The 12,518-nt window shown below is 38.4% G+C and overlaps 1 protein-coding gene and 1 pseudogene across 2 annotated transcripts in view; both read left to right on the forward strand.

The window, feature by feature from the left end:
* Positions 1 to 12,518, forward strand: part of RAB28 (RAB28, member RAS oncogene family) — a 93,608-nt gene that overhangs the window by 59,780 nt on the left and 21,310 nt on the right. The gene's annotated exons all lie outside the window — the stretch shown is intronic.
* LOC123775784 (secretory carrier-associated membrane protein 3 pseudogene) lies at positions 1,106 to 9,554 on the forward strand (annotated as a pseudogene).

A 12,518-nucleotide genomic window follows, 5' to 3' on the forward strand; every position in this document is an offset into this window, starting at 1 on the left:
AAGGACCCAAGACATGAAAATAAGTGCAGTCTCATTACTGAGAAGGAAATGCAAAATATGACCACAGGTAAGTAATAAGGTACAAATCAAGAGACCTAAGAATAACAGTGATGGAGACATGATATGAATCTGCAAGAGTTCATATTCACTGCTAGATGGATTGCAAATTGGTACAACCACTTTGAAAATAATTTGGCATTATTCTATAAAGAACATTCATAGATTATGCTTGATCTTAGCCAACAGGCTGAGAAGCGATGAACATTCATAGACTATGATTCACCATTTTTTTTTTCCCACTCTCATACCGCTTCATGTATATATCAGGTGACATGTACTGTGAATAGTCACAGTGCATCATTGTTGGTAATAGCTAACAGTTGGAAAAAAAAACTCGAGTGTCCATCAGTTGGAGAAAAGAGATATAAATTGTATGTTCATTGGAGGTATCCTCTATGGCAGTGAAAATGAGTGAACTATTCTACTTGGGATAACGTGCATGAAACAACGTGGTATAGAAAAAGACAGTCCCAGAAGACTACATGTATGAAGAGAAAATTGTATGAGAGTTAAATGTGGACTCTGGAACTGGATTATGTGGGTTTGAGTTCTGGCTCCCCTGCTTACTAGATGTGTGTCCTTACCTAAGTCCTTTACCCTCTCTGTGCCTCAGGATTTTCATGCATCAGATGATGGCTGTTGTGAGGATGAAATGATTTAATACATGTAAAGTACCTGTAAAAACGGTGCTCTAGAAATGTTAGCTCTTCTTATTACTCTAAGATCTTCTGCTGTCAGGCACTTTTCTCTTTACTATTTACTTTTTGTTGTTATTTTAAATGATCTTCTTTCATCCCCCTCCTCCCAGTAGATCTAATATATGGTGGGGAATTGGAATATATAAAGAAGAATTAAATAACTGTAATATAGTTGCCAATTAAGGCAATTCTTACTGTGGCTTCTGTTCTTTGCAAGATCCCAGGGTATGCTGGAATCTAGGCAGGACAAATACACTTTTTTTTTTTCCCCATGCAAGTCTATGTATGAAAGGCATAAGTGAACTTGGACCCTATTATATCTATATATCATGCAGAATTTTGCAAACATGTACGGTTCTGTGCAGGTATGAAATTCTCTAATAAGAATTCCTATGGAGAATGTTCAAAACATGAGTTAATTTTCCAGTTCCTTTAGGCTTTTGGCATGTGGGCAAACGCTAATCTTCATGATTTGTGCACGCATGTTATAGAAAGCAATAAAAAGTTGTAGACAGCCACAAATGTAGAAAGATTTATTACTCTGTAGTGCTGCTATGGTCTCAGACCTATTATTTCATTTTAGCATGAAGTTAGAGGAGAGGTAATTATCCATTATCTATCCCCAGAAAGAAGTTAGGTAATCTAATTAATGCTACTAAATAAGTTGAGAAAATATTAAGAATTCTTACATACTCCCTCCTATCCTCTTGATTCTGGCTGCTGTTGGTGTTGCTCTGGTGACACTACGGAGTTCATATTCATTATTGCTTCAGAATTCTTCTACACTGGTTTGTGATATCTATGTGACTACAATAGAAATGCAATGCAAAGTGACTTGGCAAATTTTGTAATAATATGGAAAATCTATAAAAGTGTTGGAGAGTTATTAGAAGCAAAGTAATTAACAAATGAGGATCTGGCAGAGTCAGGTGATAAATAATTAAATCCATGAGGTTCATGGCACATACAAAAGAATATGATCTGATAAAGGATTAATAGAGGTCCTTGGGAAAAACTGTCAACACTATGGATATTTTTTCAACAGCGACCCTTCTTTATGATCATATGAAAAATTAGGTTTGAAGTGAAGATTGTCATCATTATAATTTTAAGAGGAAGTTTTAATATAGTGAGATATACATACATAAGAATATGTAAGATATAGAATAGCTCTTCCCGGGTTAGGAAATAGAGGCCTATGAAGTGCCTTTCTCAATCCTTTCAGTAACTTTAGGGATAACTATTATCCTTTGTCCTGATCTTTTCCTTGCTGCTTTTTTTTTTTAGTTTTATCATCTGTATATACCTCACTAAATAATATTTGTTTTGGTCATTTTAAAAATTTCATATGAATGCTGTCATTTATGTGTATTACTTTGTGTCTTGCTTCTCTTGCTCACATATGTTTGTGATATTCATTCTTACTGTGCAGTGAGATGTCATTAATTTTTCGGTCCTGTATAGTATTCCTGCAAAATAAGAAAGGATACAGTTGATTCTTGAACAGTGTGGGGGTTAGGGGTATGACCCCCATGCAGTTGAAAATCCACATGTAACTTTTGACCAAAGTGTTAACTACCAGTAGCCTACTGTTGACTGGAAGCCTTACAGATAATATAAGCTGTTGGTTAACACATATTGTGTATGTTATATGTATTGTATACTGTATTCTTACAATAAAGTAAGCTAGAGAAAAGACAGTGGTATTAAAATCATAAGGAAAATAATACACATTTATAGTACTGTACTGTATCCAAAAAAAATCAACACATAGGAGGGAGCTCCAAGAGCTACTGTGGCTGCCACCACCCTGCAAGGGTGTGGACAGTAGGGAGCGGCCCGGGCAGCAGTAGCAAACAGGGCTCAAAGTGAGCTTCACAACCCCTGTTAGGTCCCAGCTGTGTGACCCTGCATTGACCCAGACCCTGCAGCATGCCATGCTCGACATCTACAACTCTTTGAGCTTGGAGCCGCCACTGGCCTAAGAGCCTTCTGCTCCTGCCCTGTTGCCTCCACCCTTAGCTCCCTCCCTGCAGTCCTCCAGAAAGCTCACAAGGTCAGATCTATGGCCCCCACAGCACCCAGGCTTTTCCTGGCAGCAGTCATGGCAGAAGCAGCTCAGCTGGAAGGCAGAGGGCTTAGACCAGAGAGAGTGAGGGCTGCAGCATGCTGCCTTAGGGAACACAACCACTTGACAGAATAGTTGGCCCCTTTTTTTGTGCAGCTCAGCCCTACTTTGTCCAGGACGTCTCCATGGAGATCCTCCAGGAATTTCCGAAAACCGTATCCAACCTGTACTGCCTCCGCATGCGCAGCACTCTGGCTCTTCTCCTGAATGTCCTCGCCCGCCCAGCCTCACGTAGACACCAGCAGTGGCTCAGGCTTGGGCTGTCTGTCCTCTGGGTCCTCCTTTTCACTCCCTGCTCCTTTGTGTGCTGGTACTGCCCCATGTGTTAAGGCTTTCTGGAGCAACAGTTCATTCAGTTTCTTCGTTTTCTTCATTTTCTTTGTTCAGGAATTTTTTTTTTTTTAAGGATTTTTATTTATTTGACAGACACGGCGAGAGAGGGAACACAAGCAGGGGGAGTGGGAGAGGGAGAAGCAGGCTTCCCACTGAGCAGGGAACCCGATGCAGGGCTCGATCCCAGGACCCTGGGATCATGACCTGAGCTGAAAGGCAGATGCTTAATGACCGAGCCACCCAGGCGTCCCCGTTCAGGATGGTTTTTGTCTTCTGGATGGTAGGCATTCCAGGTTGGGGGTTCAGTGGCTGGATCTCTGTTCTGATGGTGCTGAAGGCCAGCACGGCTGTAGCTGTGCTCATGCTGCTGCTTGTCCTCTCCTTCACTAGCATCACTGTCCTGGGATTCGTGGTGCTCAGGCAGATCCACTCCTTGCACTGCCGCACAGGTGCCAGCTTTCAGGTGGCCCGGCAGGAATTTGCTTCTGGTGTCTTCAGTTTGGTGATGCCAACTGTAGCTGCCAGTGCAGCCACTGGGGCTCAAAAATTGCCTTCCAGGCCCCGTCACCCCTGACTGGGATGCCCTGGCTCTGCCATTGGAGAGAGCCGACTTAGCCCCCATCCCTGCGGTCTCTGGGACTTGGCAAGACATCACTACTTGATGTCTCCTCTCTAGTGCCCTCAATTCTGTTGCCATGACTGCTGAACCTGACTTAGGATCTGGAGAGCGCACAGTGACCCAGTCACTGCTTTCCCTCCACTCCCCCGGTTAGGCCACACTACTGCCACCTCTTACGCACTCCAGTCCAGCTTCCCTCTGCTGTTCCAAGTCAATTGCTTTGGTTATTTAAGTAAAAAGGAAGTAGAACTGGAACTCAAAAAACAAAAAAACAACAACCAAAAAAAAACACCCCAAAACCCCACAAATATATAAAGGCCAACATGTAAGTGGATCTGTAGTTTCAAGCCCAGTGTTGTTTAAGGGTCAACTGTATATTATCTTAGACACCGTTGATGCTTTGTATTTCTTTTAAAACCTTAAAAATATTTTTGTCTTTATTCAACACATACTTTTGAGTGGCTATTATGTGCTTTTTTGTGCTCACCTGCTTTTGTTTTTAGCTGCATGTAACAAAAGAACTGAATAAGCTTGGCTTAACTAATGAGCTTATTACATCAGTATATTTGATTTCATAAAATCCTAATTTCTCTGTCTCAAAAGCATCATGAAACATTTAAAAGGAAAATCCTAACCTGAGGGGAATATTTGGAACAAATTTGGCAAAGGACCTTATTAGAGAAAGTGCTTATACACATTGATAAGGTGAAACACATAAAACACAGTAGAAAATAGAAAAGGAAGAGACATTTGATAAATAAATACAAAAACTAATATACAGGAAAAATGTTAAACTTCACTGAGGTTTTAAAATTTATACTACTTTCTAGTATACCTTTTTCTTTATCTGTGGAACAGTGATTTTCAGGCAGTTCTACTTTTTAAGAAGATTGGTTTAAGAATCTACAGTCAAAGTCAAGTTCTGGTCATTTTTTATTTTGTGGCATTAGCAATTCTTCTAATACAGTATGATTTACTATGTCATCAGAGAAAGACAGCATTAGAGAGTGTGCATGGCAGGGTAAAATTAAACACATGCTCACAATCAAATTAATGTATTTCATCTGTCTTCAACTAATAACAATCTGTCATGTTATCTATCTGAGTAGGGGCATAAACAGTTTATTTTGTGTTTGGAGTAACTTCCTGGAGGTAGTTAATGTGACAAGTAGTTTGTTTGAATTGAGTATAACCAGATCAACACTCTAGATGTTTCCTTGATACCCTAAAAATTACTGTGAAAATCTACACAAGTGCTATATTTGTATTTTGCTTTTACTTCTTTAAGTTAGACAGCGACATATTTTACAGTCATTTCACAGAGAATATTCTGTTTCTGCCATCATATATGAACTGAGGAGCAAAATTTCCTTTTAATGCTTTCTTTCCATTTATAGGAAATAGACATTATAATGATTAGCATCATATAGCACTTTCCCTTTTTGTAAAAATGTGTAATAATACATTCTGGTTTTGATGAAAAAGTCATATTTGTTGTAGAATATGTTTTTATAGGATGTTGGAAATGAATATTTAGGAAAATAGGAATATCGTAAAGTTTCAGGCCAAAAAAAATGATACTGTTGCAATGTTTTTCAGATTTTAAAAATCTTAAGATTTTTCATCACTTAGTCTGATCAGTAGGTCTGAATATTGCACATTTGATATACCTAGTTTTTAAGCTATTACATTCGTACTGTAACTTTGAAGACTGTTCTATTGATTATATCAGTAATCCTGTAGGTAGATGCATTGGAGCTCCTGAATAAGGATGCCTGAATGCCAGTAAACAAATAGGACCAAAAAAGGAAGTTGTTGTATACATGGCTAATTAATGTGTGTATATTAGAAGTCAAAATATGTACATATTTTGAGCACATGTAAATCAAATTTAGTACATTATTAAGGGTATTTTACTTGTCATATTTGGGCTAATCATGATGGATCATTTTTAAACATGTAATTTCACAATTTGTACAGCTGCAAGTACTTTGTAAAGGACTTTATACAATCAAGTGTTAAGGCAAAGAGTATCTTAGTTTTACAGTTTTATGATTTATTGTTATTAATGAATACTTTTAAAATACTAATAAGCAATAACCAGGTATATTAGTTCACGTTTTTATAATGGTGAGCATTTAAAGTTTTATATCTTATTCTTTTAACTAAAACTCTCAATAAAAGGTAGACTGTTAAGTGATCATCCCCAAAGGTGATGTTCATTCTTTGTAAGACACTAGCTGGATGTGGAATTAGATGGCTCAGCTCTAATTCTCGTGCTAATGATGACTAGCATTGGGACTTTGGTTAAGTCATTCTGAGCCTTGGTTTTTTAGGTGTGAATTAGATGAGTGCTTTACCTATTTTCCAGGAGTGTTAGGAGCTCTCAAAGTATTTTGCAAATTTTGAAACAGAGTTTGGATTGCTTCCCACATCTCCTGGAATGATTTCTCTCTGTACCAAAGTAGTTTTTTTCAAAATGCAAGATCACATTGTGCCATTGGTTACAACCCTGCAAGGGCTTCGCATTGCCGAATCTGGATAATATCCTCATGTTATACCTGCTACATGTCCTTACTCTTGCTCATTATGCTTCTTGATTTTTCTCAGTTGTACTCAGTCACTTTCCTCTGTTGGGTTTTGTCCTAACTGTTCCAGTGACTGAAACGTTTTTCTTCTCCAGTCTTCTCTTAGCCTGGTTGGCTTAGCCTCATCCTTTAGATCTCAGATCAAAGAGGTTTTCCATAGCTACCGTATAAAACTGGCATAATTACTCTCTTGGTTCCTGTCACTCTCCATCTGTCCCCCCCCAATTTTAGATTATGAAAATTGTTTCATTGCCTTGTTTATGTATGTGTTTACTTGTTTATCAGTCTTTCCCCCTTGTTAATGTGAGAGTAAAGGTAGTGTCTGTTTTGTTCTTGCTTGTGCTTAGCACAGTACTTGACACATAAGGGGTGTTTAAACTTATTTAATAAATGAATCTTAAGGTATTGTTTTACCTCTTTTAAAGAAGTACATGAACTTTTTTTTGTGACCTGTGATTTTTGCAACTACACAGGTAATCTGAGTCATCTTTAGGTTGATTAATGTGTAGAACTGTAACAACTTTTGGGAGGAAAAAGAATCAGCTGCATGAGTCTAAGTGTAAAACTTGCCATCTTTTATTTTTAAAGTTACATAGATAATGGTAACTAGTTATACAAGATGGCTGAACAGAAAAAAGTGTCACGTTCGTGAAATCTGTAGGAGTGTAACCTTTTTTTATCATTTGTAATTTCCTTTTGAATGCTCTCTGAATTTAGAAACAAGGAGTTGTTACTTTATAGTGAATGGAAGTACTTTGAATCCAACCGGGGAAGGTTGAAGGTTTTTTAATATATGTCACTCACAAGGATTTCCTGTTTGTGCCTATACTTTTGCTCCGGTGGACTGGAATATGTAAGGTAAGATGGGTGGAAAGTGTCGCTGTGGCTCAGTTGGTTGAGTGTCTGACTCTTGGTTTCGGCTCAGGTCATGATCTTACGGTTGTGAGATTGGGCCGCATGTTGGGCTCTGTGCTCAGAGCGGAATTGGCTTCAGATTCTCTCTCCCTTTCCCTCCCATTCACTCTCTCTCCCTCAAATAAATAAATAAATGAAATCTTAAAAGAAAGAAATGGAGCTGTGCAGATGTTACCTATATTCATATGAGCTCCTTAGCACCCAATACAAGACCCTCATGCCTCAGCCCTGCTAATTTCACCAGCTCTTGGAAGCCAGATTCTTCCAGATGCTTTTACACATTTTCCTTTGTTGAAGAATGTACGTCCTCTCTACCCCCAAGGTTGTCTGTTTTTTTCCCCTCATCTTCCAGTAGTTAGCTGAAGCGTCATCTTCTCTGTGAGATCTTTCCTGTCCCTCTAAGCAGTTCTAAAAATTGCCGTTCTCTATTCTCCTGTTGTACCTTGTCTTAATAGAACACTGTTGTTCTCTTGGTCTCAGAATTCCATTGTTACATCTTTCTGCATGTGTTTCTCTTAGCCTTCCTGGCCTTTAGCACTTAGGTGGTGCTAAGTAGTTCATGAATAAATGAATGGATAGACAAACCACAATAACACTAGCTAATACTAATTGAGTATGTGCCAGTCATATACTATGTGCCTTATCAAGTACCAGTCATCGCTGTATGTATTTTATACGTATTTACTTATTTTATCTATCGTAATAACATTATGAGGCAGGTACTGTTGTTGCCCTCTTTTACAGATGAGAAAACTAAGATAAAGAGAGATTGATTTATTCAAAATTCCACAAGTGGTAATAGAACAGCAAACCAAACTCAGGCGGTCTGGCTCTGGAGACGGCATTCTTTACTTACCATGTCTTACTTCCTCTTCACATAAATTGGTGAATTATTGAAGAACCATAGTTTTTTTCTATATTTGCCTTATTACAAACAACTGAGAAATACAGAAAAGTTATTTCTTTTTTTTTTTTTTAAGATTTATTTATTTATTCGACAGAGAGAGACAGCCAGTGAGAGAGGGAACACAAGCAGGGGGAGTGGGAGAGGAAGAAGCAGGCTCATAGAGGAAGAACCTGATGTGGGGCTCGATCCCATAACGCCGGGATCATGCCCTGAGCTGAAGGCAGACGCTTAACCGCTGTGCCACCCAGGCGCCCCAGAAAAGTTATTTCTTGTATGAGTTTAATTCTCATATGTCGTCACTCTGTATCAATAAAATAGTAACAAAGATCATCTTTTGGGGTATGAATAAATTTTTTGTTAACTCTTTATGGTGATATTTGATATGATGTGACTTTTATTAGAATTCTTGTTTGTTAAACATCATTTACTTATTGTTACTCATAAAACCTGTCTCTATATCCTTTATATAGGCCACTTTACCTGGAAGTTATCCAGTGAATAAATTTTGAACCATCACATCAATTTATAGAGTTAGTGTTCCATTGGAATTAGCACGGCCAAATGAAGAATGAAAGTGACAACTTCAGATTCAAAATTCTGATTTGTTGCTTCTAAGTCAAAGCTATGAACCTCAATAAAATCAAAACAAAATAAGAATACATGTTACTAAAGTATTTATGGATGAAGTGATATATAATGTATTTGATTTTCTTAAAATAATCTGAGAGTGGGGATATGAATAAAACAAGATTGGTCATGACTTGATAATTGTTGAAGAATCTTTCCTTTTATCTTCCAACAAAATGTAGTGACAAAGAATACATTTTTGTTTTCATACAATTTTCCATGTATTACTTGAGCCATTTAATGGCAGAAGAAAGGATGTTTCTCCAATATTTCATGTTTTGTTTTTATTTTTCCCTAGTAAGTGAAAAAAAATGCCAAAGAGTCTTCTCAATATACGATTGTTTAATTTAATTTTGTGACGTGACTATTTGAATATGGCATAATCACAATCAAAGAGACAGTTACAATGCTTAGATTTTTGTTATCTTGCTAATTTTAACTTTAAGCTAGTATTTCTTAGTAACTCAAGACCCAAAGTATACTCAGGAAGAGGTTATTTGTTAACAAGAATGATGTAGATCTGTATTTTATGTTAGTTAGCTAATCTGTATTAGTTAAGGTACTGCTAGATGCTATAAACAGACAATTCCTGAAGTTTCACCATCTTAGTACAATAGAAATTTATTTCTTGCTTATGTAAAGACCCAAACCAGGTAATGCTTTACCATTAGTGGCTCATCCCCCTTTCAGATAAAAATTCCTTCGATTTTCTGGAGCTGCCATTTTCAACAGATGGCTTCAAGGTTACCGTGAAGAAGGAGAATAAGGACTACCATACCGGAAAGGTTTATTTATTAATTTATTTATTTTAAAAAAAGAGTTTATTTATTTGCGAGAGAGCGAGCACAGAGGGAGAGTGAGAGCAAGAAGCCGACTCCCTGTTGAGCAGAGAGCCCGATGCGGGGCTTGACCCCAGGACTCTGAGAGCATGACCTGAGCCGAAGGCAGACGCTTAACTGACTAAGCCACCCAGGCACTCACACCTGGAAAGCTTATATGGGTCAAGCCAAGTAGTGATGCATGTCACTTCTTTCTTCATTACACTGATCAGAAGTTAGTGTTATGGCCACACCAAACTGCAAGCCAAGCTGAGAAATGCAGTGTAGGTTGATGAACAGTTCTCTCCTCTGGCCATCTTACCCTTTTATAACTATTTTACTCTTTGTGTTAAGAACAGTGCAGGATCCTAAATTTTACCTTACTTGGAAGCTAGCAAGTTAGCCTGCTACCACTGTGGACACTGGCAAAAGGCATGAGATCCTGGGTCAGAGATAAAGGACTTTGTTACTCCTACCACAGCAAGCAAGCAAGGTCAGCTCCCTGTTTGCACTGGTTCTCCTTGCTCTTAAGTTCCAGTAGGGCAGTGTGAGGGGCCTACACAGATGATATGCATGCAGTGGTTTTTATCACAGCTGAGGAGCCCTGAGCTTAGGAAACCTAAATCCTTTATAACGGGTTACAGGTACACCTCTGAACTTTGCTCTGGGCTTTGCTTTATTATACCAGACAGTGGACAGCCTTACACTTTATCCTGAGGAAGGCACTATCTCTGTGTAGGCTGCTTGCTGTGAAAACATCTTTGAAAGAATAGTCCAAAACAAAAGCTGTCATTTAACAATTTTACTCTTCCCAATTTTAATTTTTAAAAATTGGTGTAACGGGCACCCGGGTGGCTCAGTTGGTCGAGCATCTGACTCTTGATTTCAGCTCAGGTCACGATCTCAGGGTCGTGGGAATGAGCCTGGCGTTGGGGCTGCACTGCGGAGTCTGCTTGAGATTCTCTTTCTCTCCCTCTGCCTCTGCCCCTCCCCCTGCTCATAAAATAAATGAATAAAATCTTTCAAAAAATTATGTAACAAATTCTAGTGTATTTTTTGTCATTTATTTATGCACATATATGTTTACAAAATGGAAGTTTTATTAAATGTGCAATTTTGTACTCTGCTTTTAAATTTTTTTTTTTAAGATTTTATTTATTTATTTATTTGACAGAGAGAGACAGCTGGCGAGAGAGGGAACACAAGCAGGGGGAGTGGGAGAGGAAGAAGCAGGCTCCCAGCAGAGCAGGGAGCCCAATGTGGGGCTCGATCCCAGGACTCTGGGATCACGCCCTGAGCCGAAGGCAGATGCTTAACGACTGAGCCACCCAGGCGTCCCTCTGCTTTTAAATTTAACATCCTATACTATTGCTTATTTCACTTAAGAGTCTTTTTTCTTCACTTTTATTGGGATATAATTAATGTGTAACATGGTATAAACTGAAGGTATACAGCATGTTGACTTGATACACGTACATACTGCATAAATGATTACCACCATGGCATTAGCTGACACCTCCATCACCTCACATAATTACCATTTCATTTTTGTGGTGATAACATTTAAGATTAGCAGCTTAATGCCGTATATTAAAATCCCGGCACTTACTCATCTTTGAACTGGAAGTTTGTACCCTTTGACCAACATCTTCCCATTTCCCCCAACCCTCAGCTGCTGGTGACCACCACTTTGCTGTTTTTCTGAGTTCAGCTTTTTTAGATTCCACATACAAGTTCTATCATATAGCATTTGTCTTTCTCTGTCATATTCCACTTAGCATAATGCCACAGGTTTCATCCGTGTTTTTGCAAATGGTAAGATTCTCTTCTTTCTTTCTCATGGCTGAATAATATTCCATCGTGTGTGTGTGTGTGTGTGTGTGTGTGTGTGTGTGTGTATACACCACATTTTTTTTTTTAGTAGGGGGAGGGGCAGAGGAGAAGAGAGTGAGAGAGAGTCTTAAGCAGGCTCCCCACCCAGCGTGGAGCCCAATGCAGGGCTTGATCTCACAACTGTGAGATCATGACTTGAGCTGAAGTCAAGAGTTGGATGCTTAACCAACTGAGCCATCCAGGTGCCCCTATACCACATATTTATTCATTCATTTGTTAATGGACACTTAGGTTGTTTCCATATCTTGGCTATTATGAATGATGATGCAGTGAACATGGGAGTGCAGATATCTTTTTGAGATCCTGTTTTCATTCCCATTGGTTATGTACCCAGCAGCGGGATTTTTTTGAGGAACCTCCATACTTTTTTGCATACTCCATACTACTTTACATTACCAACAGTGCACGAGGATTCCCTTTTCTACGTTTTCGCCAACACTTGTCTCTTGTCTCCTTGATGATAGCCATTCTGGCAGATGTGGTGTATCTCATTGTGGTTTTAATTTTTATTTCCCAGATGACTAGTGATGTTGAGTATCTTTTTGTGTACCTGTTAGCCATTTATATGTCTTCTTTGAAAAAATATCTATTCAGTTTCTCTGCCCATTTTATAATTGGATTGTTTTATGAATTCTTCATATATTTTGGATATTAATTCCTTACCAGATATATGACTTGCAAATATTTTCTCCCATTCTCTGGGTTGCCTTTTCATTTTGTTTGATGGTTTCCTTTGCTGTGAAGAAGTTTAATTTGATGTAGTCCCATTTGTTTATATTTTATTTTGTTACCTTTGCTTTTGGTGTCAAACCCAAAAAAATCATTACCAAGATTTCAGTTAATAGTCTTTAAGTCTATGATTTTTAATGGCCAGAGAGTATATTGCATTATGTGGTTGTGTCATAATTTAACTGTATGTCATTTTTGGGAGA

The sequence above is a fragment of the Ursus americanus genome, chromosome 8 (assembly GCF_024610735.1).
Source record: "Ursus americanus isolate L20-20 chromosome 8, mUrsAme1.1.p, whole genome shotgun sequence".
NCBI classification, from domain to species: Eukaryota; Metazoa; Chordata; class Mammalia; order Carnivora; family Ursidae; genus Ursus; species Ursus americanus.